This window comes from Alosa sapidissima, chromosome 4, assembly GCF_018492685.1.
Source record: "Alosa sapidissima isolate fAloSap1 chromosome 4, fAloSap1.pri, whole genome shotgun sequence".
NCBI lineage: Eukaryota > Metazoa > Chordata > Actinopteri > Clupeiformes > Clupeidae > Alosa > Alosa sapidissima.
Genome location: NC_055960.1, coordinates 22,748,976 through 22,757,093, shown reverse-complemented (window position 1 = coordinate 22,757,093; position 8,118 = coordinate 22,748,976).

The window sequence follows — 8,118 nt, the reverse complement described above, 5'->3', positions numbered from 1 at the left end:
CCTACTCACCTCATCAGAACGGAACTGCCGAAAGAGGTTGGAGAACCTTATTTGAGATGTCACGATGCATGCTATTGGAGAGTAACCTCCCAAAGCAATTATGGACATATGCTGTACAGACAGCAGCTCAAATCCGGAACAGGTGTTACAGTAAGCGGCTAGAGCAGACACCTTACCGTGTTTTCACAGGAAAAACACCTAACCTATCTAACATGAAGATATTTGGCTCTGAATGCTATGTATATAAGCAGGATAAGAAGAAGCTGAATTCTAGATGTGAAAAGGGGATCTTCGTAGGATATGATAAATATAGTCCAGCATATAATGTGAATTATCCTTAGACAGGAAAAGTCCTAAAACATAGGCTGGTAAAATTCATCACCAAAGGTAGCGCAGATAGCCAGACTCAGACAGATTGTGACATATAGGGGATAACATTGAGAGTTATGGAGATACACCACCAAAGATAGTCAACCAGAGTCAGGGACAGCCTAAGGAAAGTAAAGAGTCCAATGTTGAGGAGACTGTTGAGGAATACCCAACCCAGACAGATAGTACTGAGAGTGAACAGGGAGAAAGAAGGTATCCTACAAGACAGAGAAATACTCCAGAATACTTTAAGGAGTACCAGTGTAAAGCCGAGTGTAATAATGATGAAAGTGAAAATATAGATTTTTTTCTACAGAGTGGCTTATGGTGTACCTAAAACATTTAAAGAGGCTATGGACTCTAAGAAGTCAAAAATGTGGACTGAAGCGATGAAAGAGGAGATGAACTCTTTGACAGAGAATGAGACTTTCACTCTGACACCACTGCCAAGAGGCAAACAAGCAGTGGGAGGTCGCTGGGTATATGCAGTGAAAGAAAGCCCAGATGGATCTGAGACTTGTAAAGCCAGATATGTTGCAAAGGGGTATGGTCAAGTGGAAGGAATTGACTATATAGAGACCTTTTCACCGACAGCCAACATGACCTCTGTCCGAGCATTGATGCAGGTGGCTGTACAGGAGGATCTTACCCTACACCAAATGGATGTAAAAACGGCTTACCTCTATGCTCCAATGGACTGTGAGGTATATATGGAGCAACCGGAAGGTTTTGAGATCAAGTCTAAAACAGGACAACACTTAGTGTGTAAACTCAATAAGTCATTGTATGGTTTAAAACAGTTCGGGCGTAACTGGAACATGTTACTGCATGATCACCTTACAGAGAATGGTTTTGTACAAAATGATGCTGATCATTGTGTCTACAGTAGAGAATCTGAGAATGAGAAAGTGATTTTGTTAGTATGGGTAGATGACTTAATCATAGTGGCGAGTAACAACACCCTACTCAGTGATGTAAAAGAAATGTTGAAGAGAAGGTTTAAGATGAAAGATATGGGTCCACTTAAAGGTGCCATGTGTAAGAATTGAGGTAAAAATATCCAAAAAATGAGCTACACGCATCAAAAGAATGAGAAGAAATAAGGGCAATGATATAAGGTATAGTGCTGCAGAGATATCAACCTGAATTAGCATGCTAAATTACTAGCCACAGCCCGACAGGTGTCATAATACCAGTTTCGGCCATGGGAGGCGGTATGCGGGCAACATAACTGCCAGCCAAACTGCAATACACGTTTCTTGGTTGTTACTCTAGGGTAGACCAACTCACTTTCTGGAGGTATACTGCCCCCATCTTTTATGGAATGAAGAATATGAATTGATTTTTTGGTGGACATTACACATGGCACCTTTAAACACTTCCTGGGTATTGACTTTAGACAGAGTGAGGGAGAGATCAAAAAGACTCAAAAGAGACACATACAGAAGATGTTAGCGAAATTTGGAATGTCTGAATGCAAACCGAGATCCACCCCATGTGAGCAAAAGTTAAACTTTGACAATGAGGGTGAAGTTATTGACTCAACAGGATATAGAGAGATAGTAGGTAGCTTGATATACATATACTCGACCTGACCTGAGCAAAACACCTACTGAGGTACTTAAAGGGTACTATAGATTAAGAGCTACACTACCGGAAATGTGAGGAAGGCCTACAGCTTGAGGGATACAGTGATGCTGATTGGGCAGCCGATAAAAATGATAGGAGGAGCACAACTGGACACTGTTTCAGCTTAACTGAGAAAGGTCCAGTTTTATCGTGGAAGAGTAGGAAACAGCCAACGGTGGCATTATCCACCTGTGAAGCTGAGTATATGGCACTAGCAGCCACTACTCAAGAGAGTATGTACCTTGTACAACTACTTAAAGGAATAGATAGTTGTAACAAGCATGTCAAGATATATGAGGACAACCAGGGGGCGATAGCTTTGTCTAAGAACCCAGTATGCAGACACAGGAGTAAACACGTAGATATAAAATATCACTTTGTACGGTCTGCACACACAGAGGGGAAAATATCTATAGAATACTGCCCTACTGCAGACATGGTAGCTGATGTCCTTACCAAGCCTGTGACAAAGGCTAAATTTGAGAACTTCAAGGGATATTTGTTTGGAGAATAATGTGAACTGGCAGATGTAAATGTTTTTGAAGGTTTTTAGAGTACTGTCAGTATGCCGAATGTTTTATTTTGGAGTTATGATGTATTGTTGGTTTTTGTTTACCACTGTAGAATGCTATAAACATGTCTTTGAGTGGGAGTGTTAAGCATATTTGATAATATAAGTGGCAAAGCCATGTTAAAGTAGCCTACGCAGTGACGTGCATGCCTGCGTGCACTGGGATGTTATTGTGAACATGCGCAGAATAAACGGTCTGCGTGTATGAGTTCCTAGACCAAAAAGAGGATGGTGGTATTTTTCTCCCGTGAATATTAGCCACTAAGTGCTAACTAGTTAACCACTTTGGTGACTGTGACAACGCGATAGACTGCTGCAGAAATGTCCAGCGCTACAAGATGGCTTCTAAGACCCCATAGGAAAATGCATATTATTTCAATGAGGATTTTGTCACTGAAAACTTTGGCCAAAGTTGACATGTGGGAAAACTCATGGTTTCACTTTCATCAAGGGAAAACAGCATGTTGCATTGTGACATGTTGTTCCCTCGTTCGTTTGAAATCTCTGATTGACAACCTGTTTGAGGGATTTGCGACAGCGTTTCCCAGCTGTTTATAACATGTTCGTAGCATATCAGTGTTCAACAGAATTATTTTTAAAAATGGAGGGGATATAGTCTATCAGTTTTTTCCTAATAGCCTACCCTACTTCGTATCTCTTAGATTTCACTAATGAGTGTTGTAGGAGATATTGACGGCACAATAACTTTTACAAAATACCAGAAAACAATGTTAAGGCATTTGTGGAGAAGAAGGATGGTTTGTGTGTTCTTCCTACATCTCACGGTAAGTTATTTTGTTGCTCTGATTGGTTAGGTCTATCCAATTGAGTGCAGAGGTATTTTTCCCCTGTATTGGTTGAAACACGTCCCATAATTACGTCCCAATGGAGCAGTATCAGACTCATATTCTGACTAGAATTGAGTATGGCTACGTCAGGCTAGACTGCAGCTAGAAAATAATCTGATTTGCGCTGACATGTAGGCTACTCAGCCAACCATACATGTATGAAACATTGTTTGTATCTCCTCACGCATCCACATTTGTCCATGTTTCACGTTATAGGACCAATTGCGCATGCCATTTATTTAGGAAGTAAATAGGAAATTAAATGTACCTAATTTTACTAATGATCCAGTGATCTTAACTCCCATAATTCATTACAATTAGACCATTAGACATTTTTGTTTCAGGTTTGCTTTCTCACCAACAGGACAGCACCAGAGTTTGTTAAATAGTGCGGACCGAGACCACCTCTTTTTGGAGATCTCGGACCGATCAATTTGGTGCGCACCTGAGTGCGATTGTTGCATTCCGACCAACACAAACGAACCAAAACAAAGGCTCAAACGCACTCAAGTTCAATTAAAACAAACTAAAGGCTGTCGGTGTCAAAACGCCCTTAGAGAAGACACATTGTGTGGGGCTTCTATAAAATGGACAGCCACTGAGCTTTTTCAATCCTGATTACAAATAGCACATCTACAGTATGTTCCGTTATTCTAGTCTTAAGTGCTTTTGTGGTTTTACCCACATATGCACAGGGGCATTTCAATAGATATATTACATTTTGGTATGACCGGAGATGACACCCTTAACCTTGTATTTCCTTCCTGAATGTGGGTGATTAAATGTGTGTCTTATAGGTAAAGTTGCATTGTTGGCAACTTTCACATTTGTAGTTGCCCGGGATATTACTGAGGAAATGTGTGTGTGGGGGGGGGGGGGGGGGCTGCTCTAAGGTTCGGCTGTCTCTAGACAACACAAGGTGTTTTTTGGAAAATCTTTTTCAGTGTCATGTCTGTGTCATTAATATATGTCTTTTTATAATCTTTTCAAAATCAGTTTTCAGGATATTTCCTTCCCTGATCACTAAAATGTCTAGGAAGTTCATTTTCGAGACGTCCACCGACAGTGACTCTTAGATGTTGATTGCTTTCAATTGGGTCTCATTTCCACTCCATATGGAAAAAATATCATACAAATACCAAATCACCAAATGACCTGATCTGGATGTCCAGGAACCATTTTGTGGCCTGTAATACCCCCACTCACCAATGCACTCACCTATTGCAAAGGAAATTGAAAAGATTATAAAAAGACATATATTATTGACACTGAAAAAGGTTTTCCAAAAATCACCTTGTGTTGTCTACAAGAGACAGCCAAACCTTAGGAATATGCTGGTCAAGGCAGATTTACCTCCGCCCCAACCCCCCCCCCCCCCCCCCCCCCCCCCCCTTACACATTTCCTCCGTAATATCCCATCGGGCAACTATAAATGTGGAAGTTGCCAACAATGCAACTTGACCTGTAAGACACACACATTTAGTCACCGACATTCAGGAAGGAAATAAAAGGTTAAGGGTGTCATCTCCTGTCATACCAAAAATGTAATATATCTACTGAAATGCCCCTGTGGTCTAGCATATGTGGGTAAAACCACAAGAGAATTTAAGACTAGAATAACATAACATAGATGTGCTATTCGTAATCATACTGGAATGTGTCTTTTTACACTAAAATGTGTCTCAATACTGAATGTATCTTGCATGTGATGTAAGGTGCAGATATGGCCTACTGGTTTGGGCTTCGGCCTTGGAACCGAAGGGTTGTCGGTTTGGTCCCCGACCAGGGGGATCGGCTGAAGTGCCCTTGATCAAGGGACCTAACCCCTCACTGCTCCCCGAGCGCTGCTGTAGCAAGGCAGCTCACTGTTCCGGGTTAGTGTGTGCTTCACCTCACTGTATGTTCACTGTGTGCTCTGTGTGTTCACTAATTCACGGATGGGATAAATGCAGAGACCAAATTCCTTGTATACGCAAGTACACTTGGCCTAGAAACCTAATTTACATTTACACTGTAGTTTCCATGAAGAAGTAAACACCATTTGACTGGAAAAACGCCTTGATTGTATAGTTCGCTTGCAAATATGACGGCTATTTGAGGCCTGAGGCACAGTAAAGTAACCTATACTTGATGGGTCACTGAATATACAAATATCGAGATATTTGTTCACAATACATGTATATATTTTCTCTATCTTATAAATATATTTTTGTACATTGTACTTATTAGAATGGTTTGTACCTTTATAGGGTGTATGTGCATGTGTATAATTATTAGTATCTAGATATTTTTTATACTGTCTTACTCTGAATGATATGTTATGTGACTTCATGAACTATTTAAATATGACGATGGTCTGGAAATTCACAAGTCTGATGAAGAGCTTAAGGCTCGAAACGTTAGTTTTGGTGTAACTTTAATAAACAAAAAGAAGGGGAGCTTGTGTGTGGATATTCCTAACTATTTTTTGCTGAAACTTAGGCCACTGTCAATGATGATTTTTCACTGATGTCTGTCTGCTGATGATTTTTCACTGTGTCTGCTGCTCTCTTAAAACCTCTTGTGCCCAGTAGAGCAGCAGTCTTAAGTCGTTGCTCCTTTTTTCCAAAAATATAACTTCATTATAACTTCGGTGTTCAATTTAAGGAGGTTCTGTGACATCCAGTTTTTAACTTGACTAAGACATTGATAGAGAGATTCTAGGGGGGGAACATCATTTGGGGACAGCTAGGTATATCTGTGTGTCATCGGCATAGCTATAGCAGATGGAGTGATTCTTAATGATTTGGCCAAGTGGGAGCATACAGATTAAACAAGAGCAGCCCGAAGATCGATCCCTGAGGGACACCGCAGGTTAATGACGTTGGTGTTGAGATAAAATTTTCAATCGACACAAAAACTTCTATGCTCTAAGTAGGACCTCAGCCAACTGATGACAGTGCCAGAGAGACCCAACCAATGTTCAAGTCTATGTAATAATATGCTGTGGTCAACAGTGTCGAAAGCTGCGCTGAGATCCAAAAGCATCAGGACTGTAGTTTTGCCAGAATCATTGTTTAGCCGAATATCATTTACTACTTTTTTAAGAGCTGTTTCAGTGCTATGATATTCTCTAGAACCTGATTGATAGAAATCAAAGCAGCAAGTTGATGTCAAGAAAGCAGACACTTAATTAAAGACAATTCTTTCAATAGTTTACCAATAAAAGGTCAATTTGATATCGGCCTGTAGTTGTTGAGGACAGGTGCATCCAGATTGTTCTTTTTAAGTAAGTGCTTTACAACAGCCACTTTTAGGGACTTGGAAATATGCCGTCTGTAATGAGTGCTGATTATCATAAGCACATCAGTTGCTATAGGAGGAGAACGGATTTGGAAAAGTTGGTGGTAGAATGTCCAGCTCGGACGTAGAAGAACTGAGATTTCGAATATTTTTTTTAAGAGTGTCAAAGTCAATAGGGCTGAGTTTGGACATAGTGCTGAGCTTATTACTCCGAGTAATTGGCGGTTCAATGTGTGTAGTCCTATGCGATATGGATGATATCTGATGTCTAATGTTCTCTACTTTGCTTGTGAAGAAAGATACAAATTCATTGCATTTATCAACTAAGTGTAGCTCAGTTGCCAGATGAGGGGAGGGATTTGTTAGCTTCTCAGTGGTGGAGAATAACGCACTAGTGCAGTGCCCATTCAAACATGCTATTCCTGTATCCCAATTACATGCCTGCAGGTAGGCCTGCTTTAAAAATAGGATGATAGGGAAAAACATCATTTCAGGTAAGCATTCAATAATGAATACAGATAATATAATAATATAATACATACATGAAGTGAGCAGAATTTAAGCATGGCTACATGTGACATTTTTTACAAATCAAAATTGCATAATCCTAACAGCTGTTTTGAGTCAAGGCTATATGCTTAGCCCATTGCTTGATGATAGAGAAAACAAATCATTTTTTGTAATGATGCATCATCATATGAAATTTGCAACGGTGTGAACAAAAACAAAAACAGTCTCTGGTGGCCTATAAGTGACATCACACTCTGCCAATCGTTGCTTGTCGCTGGTTATGCTTTGCATGTGTGGCATTCTTAGACGTTCTTCAATTCGGGACCATTATTGCTCATTTCAATTTAGGACCTTGCAGTTGGAATTGTCGTTTTCTTATTCGAAGTCTAAAGACAGTTCAAAGTAGCAGCTGGGCTATTGGAAGTGTCTGTTTATTGCACAAAATTTTTTACGTCATTTTGAAGAGCCACTGCATACCTGTGTGTGTTGGCGTGTTGTTGCATAAACCGCAGTCCTTTTTTTATGCAAGCAAACCGCATACATGGGGTCTTTATTGTTGTCAGACATGTTAACACATCTTGCACTCGCTTAACCTTTTACCCGTGTAACCTACACTGATCCAGTTCTGCCAAAGCCCTGCTTTTATCCTCACTGGTAGCCAGGGAAGGAATTTTACGGCGGCCACGAAGGCCATGGCCGTCGTTGCCCCTTGCGTTGGCCGTGAAGCCCCTTTGAAAATCGGAGGTTCAAAGGCCACAGTGGCCGCGCTGCCCCCTGCCCCATTCCCTGCTTAGTATCCGACATTTTTCTCCTGTCAAAAAAGTTCTAAAAACGGATAGTTCCGGTCCTTAATTAGCCTATGGTTGAATTGCGTTCGATGCCATTATTGACCGCATTTCGTTCCATATT